Consider the following 16,099-nt stretch of genomic DNA (forward strand, 5'->3'; position numbering starts at 1 on the left):
CTCTGCTGCCCCTAGTGCCCATTATACAGTATAGCCACCGCTCCCCCACCCCCACCCTCTGCTGCCCCTAGTGCCCATTATACAGTATAGCCACCCCTTTCCACAACCCCCACCTTCTGCTGCCTTTATGTCATCTCCTTGCTGTGACAAATAGCGGCCATCTCAAACTGTGTCCTTTCAATAAGAACTATCTGTCAGTTTCTCCCTGCTGGTGTTGCGTATTCAGTCTAAGAATAAACTCAATAAAATCTGAAACCTGCAAAGCAATTACTGTGTCACTGTAAAGGAGTCAGCACCTGCCTCTCGCTAGTGTCCCCTGTCTCTGGCCACTGCTGTCTGCAATCACTCGGTTCTTTTCAGCAGGCCAGCACCCACCTCTCGCGAACGCCCCCTCCAGCCGATGTATCTCTTGGCGGTCTTTAGTGACTCAGTCCTCTGGCCAAACCGCCTACACTGCCCCTCCGTTCTGGGGTACACTGTCCAACCAGGCCTATCTCAAAACCTTCAGTAATGTCCTGTAGCCCTCCCCAGGCTCCAACGTCTCTGTAGTCTCCCCCAGGCTCTGGTCCTCAGTCTGACCAACAGGGCCTCAGTACCCTAGCTGGCCAGCTTACGTGTGACTATTTCTGCCCTAGGGTTGTTGGTGTCACTAGGCCTAAGTAAACCAGAGTTGTGACTGCAGGCCTGAGTGAACCAGAGGTCTTCCATGCTGTGAACTTTAACCAGCCTAAGATGCTAACAGACAGCAAGCAAAATGTGTAACTGTCAGCTGTCTCAGCTTGCAGATGCAGGAGTTTGAAACAGCAAAAGCGGCGGGGAGGAGGGGGAGAGGGGGGAGGAAAATCTGTATGCGTTTGTGCTGTGAAGGCCATAGATAAGCATGCGAATGGGAACTTTTCTAACACGCTGAGATGTAATGTTTAAAGTAACTGATGTTGGGAAGGGAGGGGTGAGGGGGAAAACCGAACAAAAGGCTTACACAAACAAGGGGGGTATAAATGCTGGGACCCCGCCTGCGTGCGGGTGTGCAGGATTTGAGAATGCTTTTTCTCCCTGGCACCTTATTTGGGCTCAAATAAACGTGGTTTTGCTTCTCCACCCTGGTGTGTTAATTAGTGCAACGCACACCGGGCAACGAACCCCTGCTGTTGCTCCGCCTCGGGCCCTTTGAGCCGGCAACAGGGTGGAATAGCACCCCCAGGCCTTCCTCTCTGAGGGCTCTTCGCCTGCCCTGTAGGCCTCTGATGCCAGCTCTCCAGCTGGGTCAGTCTCAGTTCTGGAGGTAACAGTTCCACGAACAGTCCCTTCCATGGGCCTGTCTGCACCCCCATGCTGGGGGGGAGGTGGGGGTGGAGACCCAGGGTCACCCAGTACTCCAGGTCCCAGCCCAGGGACCCTCTCAGTAGCAGCCATGTGACACATCCTTTTAACCAGGGCCAGCTCTAGACCCCAGCGCGCCAAGCGCGCGCTTGGGGCAGCGTCCCGCGGGAGGGCGGCAGGCGGCTCCAGTGGACCTCCCGCAGACATGCCTGCGGGAGGTCCACCAGAGCCGCGGGACCGGCGACCGCCAGAGCGCCCCCCACAGCGTGCCGCCCTGCTTCGGGCAGCAGAAATCCTAGAGCCGCTCCTGCTTTTAACTAACTGTATTTCCCTGGGGCACTTCCCTGTCTTAAGTCAGTCCTGGCAGCCAGCCAGAAGTTATTCCCTCACGTCCCCGATCCCTGCCAGCAACTATCTGCCTTAGCCCTTGCAGCCACCCAGGAGCACCACTCGCTTCCGCGGTCCCTGCTAGAAGACTGATCTATCCAGGCCCTTTCAGCTCCTGCAGCCAGCCAGGAACTCTCCTTGTTCCCCCAGTCCATCTGCAGCCTAAGAACTTCCCCACTGTGGCCCACGGAGGAGAGACCGATGCAACCCCGCTACCAGCTCTGTCTGTTGCAGGCACCGCCCCTCACAGTTCCCATTGGTTCGGAGAGAGGGACAGAGATACCATCGCTAGTCGCCGGGCAGAGTCAGCCATGGAGGCAGCATCATTAGTTGCCAGGCAGAGTCAGCCATGGAGGCAGCATCACTGTTTTCCACAATGAATATAAACAAGTCAAAATACCAAATACAACTATCTGATGCACACCTTGCTGCAGTCCTGAAGGTTTCAACTGCTCAGTCACTGAGGCCAAACATCAACAAACATAGAACTGAAGTATTGCCAGTTGTCTGGCGTAATGAGGCTGGCGTTGAGAGAGTCAATTCAGGACAAACTGCTTAAAGCAGGGCAGTTACAGCCCAAGGCTGGAGTTTCTTTACTATTAAGGCAAACCAAACCAGCCAAACAGAGAGGGCTTTGGTTTTTCGCCACTGGCTAACCACAAGTTATACAAGCAATTCCCTTAGACACTCCAGTTTCCCCATACCACCACCAGTGCCATTCATTATGGGGACGAATGGTTATGAAAACCAATGCTCCAATAAAAGAAAAAAGGTTCTCTTGATCCCAAAGGACCAAGCCTCAGACCCAGGTCAATATTCAACAGCTGAGATGGATCATTCAGTCCTTTGTTCAAAGCTTCAGTTTGTAGCAAAGTGTCTTCAGAGATCAGAAGCAGGATTGAAGACAAGATGGAGAAGCTGCAGCAGCTTTTTATAGTCTCTTCCAGGTGTAAGAACACCTTTGTTCTTACTGTGGAAAACTACAGCAAAATGAAGTTGGGAGTCACATGGGCAAGTCACATGTCCGTGCATGACTCAGTTCTTTACAGGTGGCAGCCATTGCCCACATGGCATCTTGAATGTCCCCAGGAAGACTTTTTATGTGGATTGGAGTCTCCCAAGGTCTATTGTCAGTTAAGTGTTTCTTGACTGGGCATTTAATTTGCAAAATCCTTTCTCAGGAAGCTGACCAAATGCTTTACAAAGGTTACTTCAGAATCAAAATGCATTGATATACAAGTAAAAAAATAATAATAATAGAAGATATACCTATCTCCTAGAGATGGAAAGGACCTTCAAAGGTCATTGAGTCCATCCCCCTGTCTTCACTAGCAGAACCTAGTACTGATTTTTGCCTCAGATCTCTAAGTGGCCCTCTCAAGGATTGAACTCACAGTTATGGGTTTAGCAGGCCAATGCTCAAACCACTGAGCTATCCCTCCCCCCTACATAGTCATTCTTCATAACTTCATAACTTCAACTACAAAAATGATGCATGCATACAGATCGCATAATCATAACCAGCAAACCATAACCTTTTCATAGACACCTTACATGACACAACAACCTTTGTACAATATTTGGTGCAAATATATAACAGTAGTTGCAACAATGATCTAAATGGTCATAGTCTGTTAATATGTCACACTGGCAAACACTAAAAACTCTCTGGCAGGCAAAGAATTCTATAAAGTTGTATGACAGTTTTATTATTTCTAAAAAATTCAAAATAAAAACTACAATATACACTTTTTGTTTTCTGAACACCATCTTCAGTGACATCATTATCCCGCTGGCAGGATTTGAGGACTGACACTGGCCCTAAGGTAAACTGAGTTTGAGACCCCCCTACCCCAGGCCCTGAAAGCAAACTGCATTCACTCTGGCTCTGCAGTTCCTTTTATTTCAGCCTGCTGGGCCCTCATTGGCTGCTCCCTGAAGCCTCGCTGATTGGCTGGTAACTCTGCAGCCACTCTAGCCCATCTGGAATACCTCTCCACTGCTTCTTTCCTGGGGTGGGTGTGGCAGGACCCTGAGGCCTCCAGCAAGGGGCCTTTGGGTCTAGTCCACCCCAGCACAGTCACACTGGGGATAGCAAGGATGTAAGCCGCTGAACACTTCAAAAGTACTGAAATGTGTAGTGGTTTTCCAATGTGTTTTCAAGTCCCATCTCAACCTGTCACCCCAGGCTTGGGAACAGAACTCCGGTGTCATGACTGCTCTAATCCACTAGACCCCAGTCCCATCAAGAGCTTGGAATTAAACCTAGGAGTCCTGAATCTTCATCCACCCTTTTTTAACCCCGTGGAAACCACTGTCCTCCCAGGGTCAGTATAAGGGAGGCCATCCAGAGAACTGCCCACAAGGGGAGATCTTGCACCTGCCTATACTGGACCAGGCCAACAGCCATGATGGGTTCCCAAGCTAGATGGACCCAGGGTCTATTCTCTTGTGGCAACTCCAATTCTCTTGTGCTCATCTCCATTGGCCATTAACCAACCGCAGTATATGTGAGCGATATACAGCTACTCCAAAAGATGGAGAGATACAACACAGACTCAGGTACCTCTTTGTGTGGTGGGCCACCCAAGGTAAGCTTGCACCCCAACATCGCATCCCAATTCCCTGCCCCAGCCTTGAGCCCCCCCAAACTGTATCCCCTTCCTGTACCCCAGACCCCTCATCCCTGGCCCCAGGTCAGAGCCCTGACCTCCTCCTGCACCCCAACCCCCCAACTCCAGCCCAGAGCCCCTCCCACACCTTTAACCCCTCATTCCACGCCCCACCCCATAGCCCTCACCCCCACACCCCAACCCTCTGCTCCAGCCCTGAGCCCCTCCCACACCCCAAATCCCTCATCTCCAGCTCCATTGGGTCATGGTAGGGTGACCAGATGTCCTGATTTTATAGGGACAGTCCTGATTTTTCGGTCTTTTTCTTATATAGGTTCCTATTACCCCCCACTTCCCATCCCAATTTTTCACATTTGCTGTGTGGTCACCCTAGGTCATGGACATCAACAATTTTCTTCAACTGGGTCGCCAGAAAAAATATTTGAAAACCACTGATCTAGACTGACCTCCTGTATAAAACAGGCCAGAGAACTGCCCTGGATTAATTCCTGTTTGAACTTGAGTAGATCATCTAGAAAAACATCCAATCTTGATGTGAAGACAGCCAGTGATGGAGAATCCACCATGACCCTTGGTAAGTTGTTCCAGTACTAAATCAACCTCACTGGCAAAAATGTACCCCTTATTTCCTTCTCAGTTTGTTTAGCTTCCTCTTCCAGCTATTGAATCATGTTATCTGCTAGACTGAAGAGTTCGGTATCAAATATTTATTCCCCGTGTAGGTACTTATAGACTGTGCTCAAGTCACCCCTTCTCTTTGTTCAGCTAAATAGATTGAGCTCCTTTGAGTCTCTCACTATACAGCATTTATCTGGTCTTTAATCTTTCTCATGGCTCTTCTCTGAACCCTCTCCAAATTATCAACATCCTTCTTCAATTTGCAGAACTGGACATGGCATTCCAGCAGCAGTAGCGCCAGTGTCCAATACAAAGGCCATTTAATCCCACTTCTGTTACTTGAGATTCCACTATTTATGCATCCCATGGTTACATTAGCCCATTCAGCTACAGCGTCACTCTGCAAGCTCCTGTTCAGCTAATTATCTACCATGACCCCCAGATCTTTTTCAAAGGCACTGCTTCCCAGGGTAGAGTCCCACATCCTATCAGTATAGCCCTCAGGGTCTCTTCCTGGGTGTATGACTTCACATTTAGCCATATTGAAAACAGGTTGTTTGGACAGATAGATTTTTACAATTTGTTTTACAGTATGACCTCAGAGTTACGGGAAAGGAGGTTGTTCATAACTCTAAATGTTTGGATCTCTGAACAAAATGTTATAGTTGTTCTTTCAAAAGTTTACAACTGAACATTGATTTAATACAGCTTTGAAAATTTACTATGCAGAAGAAAAATGTTGCTTTCCCTTTATTTTTTTTAGTAGTTTACATATAACACAGTACTCTACTGTATTTGTCATTTTTTTTGTCTTTGCTACTTCCTGATTGTGTACTTCCAGTTCCAAATGATGTATGTGGTTGAGTGGCTGTGATGTTCCCCTCTGGTGTTGTCTGGACTGGTGATCTGCTAGGTCACTCCAATCCTTGACTCTGGCAGCCAGCCTTACCCTGCTCTACTGTGAGAACCCCCACTCCTGGGCTGGTCACACACAGCCTCTGGCGTGTAAGCTGCTCCCAGCTGCTTGTAACCGAATGACACTAGCCAATATCTCCAGTCCCAGACACAACAACCCTAGGAATCTCTGTCTTGCAGTGTCTAGTTATGCCCGCTGGACGCTGCAACCTTATATGAGTTCATCAGTTTAACAAAGAAATTGATATGTACCAGGCTTGTTATCCCAAGGGGAGCCTCTGACACACTTCAAACCAAACACACTGCTTCAGATAGAATAAACAAACAGATTTATTAACTATAAAGATAGATTTTAAGTGATTATAAGTCAAAGCACAAGAAGTCAGATTTGGTCAAATGAAATAAAAGCAAAATGCATTCTAAACTGATCTTAACACTTTCAGTGTCCTTACAAACTTAGTATCGGGGGTAGCCATGTTAGTCTGTATCCACACAAAAAATGAGGAGTCTGGTGACACCTTAAAGACTAACAGATTTATTTGGGCATAAGCTTTCATGGGTAAAAAAACCACTTCTTCAGAGGCATGGAGTGAAAATTACAGGTGCAGGCATTATTATACTGACACATGAAGAGAAGGGAGTTACCTTACAAGTGGAGAACCAATGTTGACAGAGTTAATTCAACCAGGGTGGATGTAGTCCACTCCCAATAACTGATGAGGAGGTGTCAATACCAGGAGAGGGAAAATTGCTTTTGTAGTGAGCCAGCCACTCCCAGTCCCTATTCAAGTCCAAATTAATGGTGTTAAATATCCAAATGAATTGTAGCTCTGCAGTTTCTCTTTGAAGTCTGTTTTTGAAGGGGTTTTTGGTCACAAGTATGGCTACTTTTAAATCTGTTATAGAAAGTCCAGGGAGATTGAAGTGTTCTCCTACTGGCTTTTGTAAGTTACCATTCCTGATGTCCGATTTGTGTCCATTTATTCTTTTACATAGAGACTGTCCGGTTTGGCCAGTGTACATGGCAGAGGGGCATTGCTGGTACATGATGGCTTATGTCACATTAGTAGATGTGCAGGTGAATGAGTCCCTGATGGTGTGGCTGATGTGGTTGGGTCCTCTGATGGTGTCGCTAGAGTAGATATGGGGACAGAACCTCTCCAGCACATCATCAACAATCTACAACCTATCCTGGAAAAAGATCCTTCACTCTCACAGATCTTGGGAGACAGGCCAGTTCTCGCTTACAGATAATCCCCCAACCTGAAGCAAATACTCACCAGCAACTACACACCACACCACAGAAACACTAACCCAGGAACCAATCCCTGTAACAAACCTCGTTGCCTACTCTGTCCCCAGAGGGGCAATTAATTGGCCAGATTAATGACATCTTCCTCTAAGTCTTCTGTTTCACACTCTGTCAGACAGGACACTGCTGCAGCCTTTGGTAGTTATTAGTGTTATCAGTAGATTAGATTAAAAACACATTTAGGGCCAGAATCTTTGCTTGTAGCTTGGCCAAATGTGAATATAAAATTACCTACAGGGTGACCCAGGGACCTTGCGATGCCAACTGGCAGAGGGCATATGGGTTACAGGAATCCCTGGGTCTGAGATTTACATTCTAGTTCACCTGAGAATGTCATGTAGGGGTCTGTAATAACAGCCTGCATCAGACTGGCCCTGTGAATCATTGCAAGCTGTATGCCTGGGGGAGATTTAAGGAGTTAGGTATCTCTGCTAAAAATTATGTTCTCTAGGTCTGTGAGTTAATACAGGCTCCCAAAGAGCGATCCACATTCTCCTGAGAGGCAACGAGGAATAGATGCGTCCCTCTCTCTCTCTTGCTGGTCACATGAACCCTGAGTCCTATACGTTCCATAGTGGGGATCCACCCACATGTCCGAGCCAAATGCTGACAAAGGATTGTGAAATCTTCAAAGAGAGGAAATTACCAGGAAGTAGGGTGACCAGATGTCCCGATTTTATAGGGACAGTCCTGATTTTTGGGTCTTTTTCTTGTATAGGCTCCTATTACCCCCCACCCCCAGTCCCGATTTTTCACAGTTGCTGTCTGGTCACCCTACCAGGAAGTGTTAACAGCACTCCTCGTTAGGGGTAAGACAATGAACTTTTGGAACTATGCTGAGGAAGGGCAGCAGACTCCACAGTTATTCCTGCAGGACAAGCTGCTGGAGGGCTTGATTTTCTGAGGTGGGGTCATGACCACCCTGGTTGAAACTGCTGGGGAAAGAACTTGGGGATAAGAGCTTGTAGGCAGCAGGGGAATGCTTTGTTTGTTGGGTGTAGTCTCTAGAAATCACCTTATGATGTAGCTTCATACATCACCCTTTGTGTCCAATATTCTGGCTCTCGTCACTTGAACCTCTGTTCTGTGCTCATGCATTCATTCTTGTTTGCACTACAGATCTCAGTGATGATCCTTTGGGAACCGCAAACCCACACGCTCCGCGAGCACCTGGTGGAACCGTGCTGAGTGCTCCAGAGGGCTGGAGGCTGGGCGAGTGCCTACAGCTCACATGTGCAGAGAACAAGGCCTGCAAGATACCACAGTGTTCCCAGGGGCTGGTGCTTTCCCGACAAGCCAGCCTCACGTAAAGGAGGGGCGGGAGGCACCACACAACCCTAGGTACCACCCTGGAAAGTGTCCTAGGCTTAGAGGGATTTTTAGTTAACTCACTTAAAGACAAGTCCTGAGCGAAATCTGAACTCACAATGCTGGGTGGCTAAGGACTAGGCTCCAAGAGCGAAGCCACAGAACCACTAATTGGGCTAGTCACCTGGCCCGGCTCCCAGCACAGCGCTTGGCTGGGGTGTGATTCTTTCCTGGGGGTGTCATGTGAGGTCTCCTGATTCACAGGGCTCCCAGGGGAAGGGAGTAAACTTCCCCCATCAACCACCTCTCCCATTACTGCGAATCCTGCCTGATCTCCCCCCTTCCTCAGCCTGCGGTCCCCCAGCTTCCCACCTCCCCCTCTGCCAGGACCCTTCCCCAATGCCCCCCCTCTTCCAGCCTGTGCTTCCCCCATTATGCCCATCTCCAGCTGCTGATTGGGCCAATGGGGCTGGGAGCCGGGTTCTGTTCCCACCTCTGCAATTGACCAGAGAAACTCCCCAGGCTCCAGAGCCTGCTGGGAGCTGGAACGCTTCTCCAGGACGTAGGGGGCTTCCCCAGGAGGTACCCCCAGGGAAAAGAGACTCACCATCTGGATGCCCCCTTGTGGCCGGGCACTTCTCCCCACTCCAGCCCTGCTGACGGGCCGGCAACGCGGGGGCCCCTTGGCACCTGTGACCTGCTCCTCCAGCCAGGTTGCTCTCGGCTCTTGCCCCTTTCGGGGTAATCCAGAGTCCAGCCCAACCACAGGGAAACCCCATATCTAGTGGCCTCAGTGACAAGGAGGCCCCCATCGGGGCTTGTCTTTGGTGTCCCTGGCAGCCGCCTCTTCTCCCCCAGGTCTGGGGAGACCTTGACCCTTCCTCCGGGCTCCTGCCACTTTCCTGACCCTGCCCCTCAGGGTCTTCCCCGGGTCCCTGACCCTCTGTTCCCATCATGTCCTCACAGCTTCTTCCCAGCTGGAGGAGCTTCTGCCAAGCAGGGCTGCCCAGAGGATTCAGGGGTCCTGGGGTAAAGCAATTTTGGGGTCCCCTTCCATAAAAAAAGATGCAATACAATAGAATACTATATTCTCATGGGGGCCCCTGTGGGGCCCAGGTCATATTGCCCCACTTCCTCCCCCCCCTCCCCCCCGGCAGCCCTGGAAAAAATAAACATTTAAAAACCTTCTGCATCTTGGCACAAATCCAGTTTTGAGAAAACTTCTTTTCAAGTCACCTTTACAAGGTATCACTGGCCCTCAGCATCAGCTAGTGCTAAAAGGCACTAAAGCTCATTAAAAGGGTTGGACAAATATTTTCCATCAAAACATTTTTTGGATCAAAAACTAGGAGTTTTTAAAAAGCAGAAAAAAATCACGGACAATATCTGCTTCCCTTCAAAATTTGTTGTGTTTTTTTTAATTGAAAAGCTGAAATTAGTCTGCTAAAACCTGAATATGGTTTGGGGTTTCAGAAGTGTGTGGCCAAATATTTGCTGCTTGCTGTGTTTGATTGTTTAAAGAAGCAATAAAAAAATTCTGCTTAAAAAAAAATCCAAAACTTTTGAACCACCTCAGCTTGTGACCAAACGCCTGAGCCCATCCAGTCAGAGATTTTTTCAAATTTCTGATACTCTGCTGGCTTCCTTGACTCATATCTGTCTCCATAACTTTGGGTTCATTTAGGTTAGAACATAAGAACAGCCATACTGGGTCAGATCAAAGGTCCATCCAGCCCGGTATCCTGTCTTCCGACAGTGACCAATGCCAGGTACCCCAGAGGGAGTGAACCTAACAGGCAATGATCAAGTGATCTCTCTCCTGCCATCCATCTCCACACTCTGACAAACAGAGGCTAGGGACACCATTCCTTACCCATCCTGGCTAATAGCCATTTATGGACTTAACCTCCATGAATGTATCTGTTTCCTCACAAACTGGAGATGGTTACTGTGGGTTTGTCTTTAGTATAGCTTATGTACATACTCCACGAACTGAGCATTTGAGCTTGTTCCAGAATCTGGGATGAGCCTATGTTCGTGAAAACTGAAATGCTCAAAATAGCACATGCATGTTAATGGACACAGGGTGCTAAAATTAAATTAACCCAGAGGGTCTCAAACTGGGGGTCACGAGGTTATTACTGGGGGTCACGAGCTGTCAGCCTCCACCTCAAATCCCGCTTTGCCTCCAGCATTTATAATAGTGTTAAATATATAAAAAAGTGTTTTTTAATTTATAAGGGGGTGTCCCACTCAGAGGTTTGCTGTGTGAAAGGGGTCACCAGTACAAAAGTTTGAGAACCACTGAATTAACCCCTCTGGAGCCTCAGGGAATGCGGGGGAGGAGGGGTCTCCCTTGGTTGGGTTGGGAAGGGAAGGAGGTAGGTCATGTAGGCTATTGCTCTTCTCATGTGATCCCTCCCCCTCCCTTGGCTCTATCATGGTTAATCTAAAGTGGCTAATTTGAAATGAAGCTCCCCTCCCCTGTCATGAATCTCCCTATGGCACTGAAATTACATGTAGACTATAATTTGGCAGTTGAAAAGTGAAAGGGATGGTAGCCCTAAGGGAAAAGATAACAGCTTGGCTCTTTGTGTTAAATAGCTGTCTGCAGGCCTCAGACTGCTGAATGAGCTTTAGGGTAGGGAAGGCTGTGCCTCCCCTAGCAGCCTGGCCCTGTCCCCATCCGACCCCCACCCACTTCCTACCCCCGACTGGCCCCCTCAGAATCCCCGACCCATCCTGCTCCTTGTCCCCTCACTGCCCCGACTCCTATCCACACCCCAGCTGAGTCCTGACAGACCCCGGAATGCCCACGATCCAACCGCTCCCCCTGTCCCCTGACTGTCCCCAGGACTCCCTGCCCCTTGTCCAACCCAACCGGCCCTCTTACCATGCTGCCTACCCCCGCCTCCCCCCTCTTCCGGACCCTCAGCGCGCTGTGCCCAGGAGCGGCCCTGGACAGCGCTGCAGCAGTGTGGCTCCGCAGCCCCTCCCCCTTACTATGCGGCTCTGAGCAGGAGAAGCTCAGGCCCTCCCGAGCCACCGCTGCAGTGCTGTCCAGAGCCGCTCCCAGACACGGCGTGCTGAGGCACCAGAGGATAGGGGAAGGTGGAGGCAGGGCTGGGGAGAGCCTCCAACATTCCCTGTAAGGCCCAGGGCAAATTGCTCCCAGCCCCTCCGGCAGTCACTGGGCTGCATTTCACACAGTCCTCCCGGCCCCCTCAGAGGGAGCTGGGGTTGGGGTTCAGGTGGACACGCCGCCACACGCACGACTGTTGATCCCTGGGTGGAGATGAGCAACACACAGCCAGTGACTCTTCACCAGGGGAAACAAGCCAAACCAGGTGTGTGATCCTCCTGGCGATGAAGCCCAGGTACATTTCACCTCCATGCAGCTGGCCAAGGTCAGCCCGATGCCCCCACCTGGGGTTTGCTTCACCTAGCTACACAGAGCTAAAGTGCAGCACCTTGCTCCCGGAGGCCGTCCCATGGGCAGGACAATGGTGAGTCTCCGTGTGGCTGAGGGTGGCTGCCTTCTGTAGAGTGTGTGTGTGTGTGTATCTAGCAGGTCCTGCCCCTTGTCACCCAGCCACAAGCCCATGGGCAAACCAATCAGCCTTGCAGCCCAGCCCAGACTGGGGTGTTTGCCAGGGAGAGCCCTGGCTGGGATCCCAGGCAAAATTGCTGCAAAATATCACCCAGTCTGCGTCTCTCTTTCCCTCTGCCTCTCTATAACAGCTGGCTCCATCGCTCAGCAGGTAACGCCCGACCTTGGGAACCAAGGGTTGTGAGGTTTGCATCTCACCAGGATGTTCCCTGCTCTTTCAGATGGGCAGGGAGAGTTTCGTACCAGGGAACATCTGAGAATTAACCCTCAGGATTACCACCCTCCACCTACAGTCAGTCACTTTAGTTACATTCTTTGCATGAGCCCAATTTGACTTCTGCATCTCGATTTCACTGTCCTGCCTGCCCCACAGCCCTGCCCGAATCCTGGGAAATGCAAAGACCTCTTGTGGGTGGAGGAGGGTATCCCAAGGATCATGACATCACAGCAAGATCCAGTACCCTGGGATCACTGATAGGACGTTACGATAGCATGTGTCTGCTTCTTCTGGGGACGTGACCAAAAATGATACCAGCTGTGTGTGTGTGTGTGTGTGTGTTTCTCTGCCACCCCTGCGGGAGAGAATGAGCCCTTCTCGGTGTGTGTGCATGCATGTGTGTGTGTGTGTGTGAGAGAGAGAGAGAGAGAGAGTGTGTGTCTGTGTGTCCGCATGTCCCTGCTGTCCCCAGTGGGAGGGGATGAGTCCTGTGTGCGGCTGGGGGGTATGAATTGGCATGTATATGGGTACGGGTTTGTGTCTGGCTCTCCGTGTGTCTGTAGATAGATGTGTATGTCTACACATCATGAGGGCGCCTCCCCCTGGCTTCACACAGGATTAGCTCCATCCAAGTCTGGCCCTTCTTCTGTCATGTGCTGTCCCCACGGCCCCTCTCACTCTCAGCATGCTCCTGCTTCGGGATCTGACCCTCCATCCCGAGCACTCTGTTTCCCCTCCCGGGGGTATCACAGTGCCAATGGATCAGCTGTCCTCATGCCACTCCGGACAGGCTTCCAATCCCTGGTCAGGTCCGGTGCCACTTTCCCAGTGGCTGGTAGGGGAACCCGAACCCACTCACTGCTCCCGGTTCCAGCCCAGGGACCCCTCTGTCCAGCAACTACGGTCTGCTCCAGCTCAGACTCTGTTTCTGTTTCCCTGGGCACCTTCCCATCTCTGTGCTCTATCTTCTGGCTCCCTCCTCCCTGGGTTTTCCAGCCCAAACTCCCTCCTCCCAGGGAGTGACTGCAGACTACTTCCCCTGCAACCCCTTTATGTTCTCAGTTTACTGGCTTTGTACCAGCCTGGCCTGCACCTGCTCTGCGGCGCTTGCTTAGCCAGCCTGGCTCTCCCCCAGGAGCAGCCTGGCAGGTTAATTAGACCTTATCCCTTTCAGGTGAGGAGTGGCATGAACACCCCAGCACACTGAGTATGGTTGTGCATGTTGCTGTGTGTGTTTGTGGTCACCAGCCAACATGTCCTTGGGCTCACTGTTTAATAACTATTTGTATGTGTAGATTGTTGTGCCAATAAACTATTGATAAACAGAGTTGTGTGTATCTGTGTGTGTGAGAGAGAGAAAGAGAGATTATATACAAGTGTGTGTGTGTCTGTCTAGAGTGCATGAAAGCGTCTAAGGTGCATGCACGTCTGCGTGAGGAAATGCACATTGGGATGTAAAAGGTGTGTGTGCATAAAGTGTGTGTGTCAGAGAGGCCAGGTCTACATTGCAAAGGTTTGCCAGCATAACTGTGTTGCTCAGAGGGGTGTGGAAAATCACACCCCTGACTCACAGACCTGTGCTGGCAAAAGCCCCTGTGCAGATGCTGATAGAAGAGCCCTTTTCCCGGAATAGCTTAGATCAGGGGCCCTCCCCCAGCGTTTACCTAGAGCGGCTCTGGCCCAGCACGGACCAGGGGCAGGGCAGGCTCCCTGCCTGCCTGCCCTACCCCCGTGCCTCTCCAGGAAGCGGACAGAACCTGGGGGAGGAGAGGTGCAGGGGTGTGTGTTGATGTGGCTTCAGGCACCGCCTCCAGCAGCTCCCATTGGCCGTGGTTCCCCGTTCCCAGCCAATGGGAGCTGCTGGGGGCGGTGCCTGAAGCAACAGCAACACACACACACACCTGTGCCCCTGCTCCCTCACGTTCCAGCTGCTTCCTGGAGCAGCACGGGGGCAGGGCAGGCGGGCAGGGAGCCTGCCCTGCCCCCGGTGTGCGCCGGGCCAGAGACCACCCCCTGAACTTCTCCTGCAGTCAAACCCCTTCCCTGAGCCCCTTGGTGCACCCTGCACCCCGACCCCCTGCCACACCCCTCCTGCACGTCAACCCACTGCCCTGAGCCCCTTGCTGTATCCCAACCCCCTGTCGTACCCTGCACCCTGAGCCCCTACCCTGAGCCCCCTGCTTCACCCTGCACCTGATCCCCTGCCCTGAACCCCCTGCTGCACCCCGCACCCCTCCTGCACCCCAACCCCCTTCCCTGAGCCACCTGCTGCACCCTGCACCTGATCCCCTGCCCTGAACCCCCTGCTGCACCCTGCACCTGATCCCCTGCCCTGAACCCCCTGCTGCATCCTGCATCCCTCCTGCACCCTGACCCCCTGCCGCACCCCTCATCCCTCCTGCACCCCACACCCCAACTCCCTGCCCTGAGCCCGTGCCACACCCCACCCCCCTCCTGCACCCCCTGGGGGCAGGGAGGGGGCAGAGTTGGGGTGGAGATTTCGGGGAAGGGGTTGGAATGGGGGCAGGGAACGGGTGGGAAAAGGCAGGGCCTCATGGAAGGGGTGGAGTGGGGGCAGGGCCGAGGGCGGCGGGGGGGAGGTGTCAGCAATGTGGCCCTTGGGCCAATGTACTAGTCCTCATGTGGCCCTTGTGGTCATTTGAGTTTGAGACCCCTGGCTTGGATCATTTGTGGAGGTTGGTTAACTCTGCCAGCAAAAGCTCCTTAGGTCACTCCACTTGGGGGCTCTGCCAGTACAGCTCTGAATGTACGTATATGTATGGGGAGGGGAGTGCATGTAGTGTATTTGCATCTGTGGGTAGGGACATATGTATTCAGAGTTTGGGGGGGAGCACTTGCATGCACGTGTGAGGGCATGTGTGTATAGAGTACATGGCTGGGAGAGTGTGTGTGTGTGTGTGTGTGTGTGTGCGCGCGCTCAGGGTGGATCTGGATATGTGTGTATGGATGTGTCAGTGAATGTCTGTGTCAGAGTGTGCATGTGTGTGTTTGTGAGTGTATGCGTGTATGTACAGCGCTCCTGGGGGGTGGGGTGCTTTGTCAAACTGCTTCTGTTTGTGTCATTCTGGGCCTGGGGTGCATTTGTGTCTGTGTCTGCCTGATCTGGGGCTTTCTCTCCAGCTCACCTTGTTGCCATCTGATCCTTGGAGTTATCCTGTTGGAGTGGGATCTGGGACAGCCTGGGCTGGGTGGGCCCAGGGGGATCTGGGACAGCCTGGGCTGGCTGGGCCCAGGGGGATCCGGGGCCGGCCAGGCTGGCTGAGCCCATGGGGATCCAGGGCTGGCCAGTCCCAGGGGGATCCGTGGCAGGCTGGGCTGGCTGGCCTGAGGGGGAGATACTGGGCAGCCCAGGCTGGCTGGGCCCAGGGGGACCCGGGGCAGGCTTGGCTGGTTGCGTCCAGCTGATCCGGGGCAGGCCGGGCTGGCAGGGCCCAGGGGGATCCGGGACACGCTGCACCAGCTGGATACAATGTCAAATCTGACACTCTTTTTCTTCTCTGTCTTTTCCCCCTGACCAGCCCCGACTCCGCAGATAATGACTGGGGAGGAGCTGGCTCCAGGGCCCACTGGTACCGGCTATGGGGCCTTGCTGGCCCCCTCTGCACCAGCTCCTGTCCCATTTACCCTGCAGTGTCCCCCAGTGCTCACTAACTCGGGGCTTTGACACCCCCACAGTCCTGGGGCAAACCCAGATCTGGCCCTAACAGGGACGCCCCCAGCCCCATCAGCCTGGACCAGCCCAAGCCGATCCTGGGCCG

This window comes from Mauremys mutica, chromosome 13, assembly GCF_020497125.1.
Source record: "Mauremys mutica isolate MM-2020 ecotype Southern chromosome 13, ASM2049712v1, whole genome shotgun sequence".
Lineage (NCBI taxonomy): Eukaryota > Metazoa > Chordata > Testudines > Geoemydidae > Mauremys > Mauremys mutica.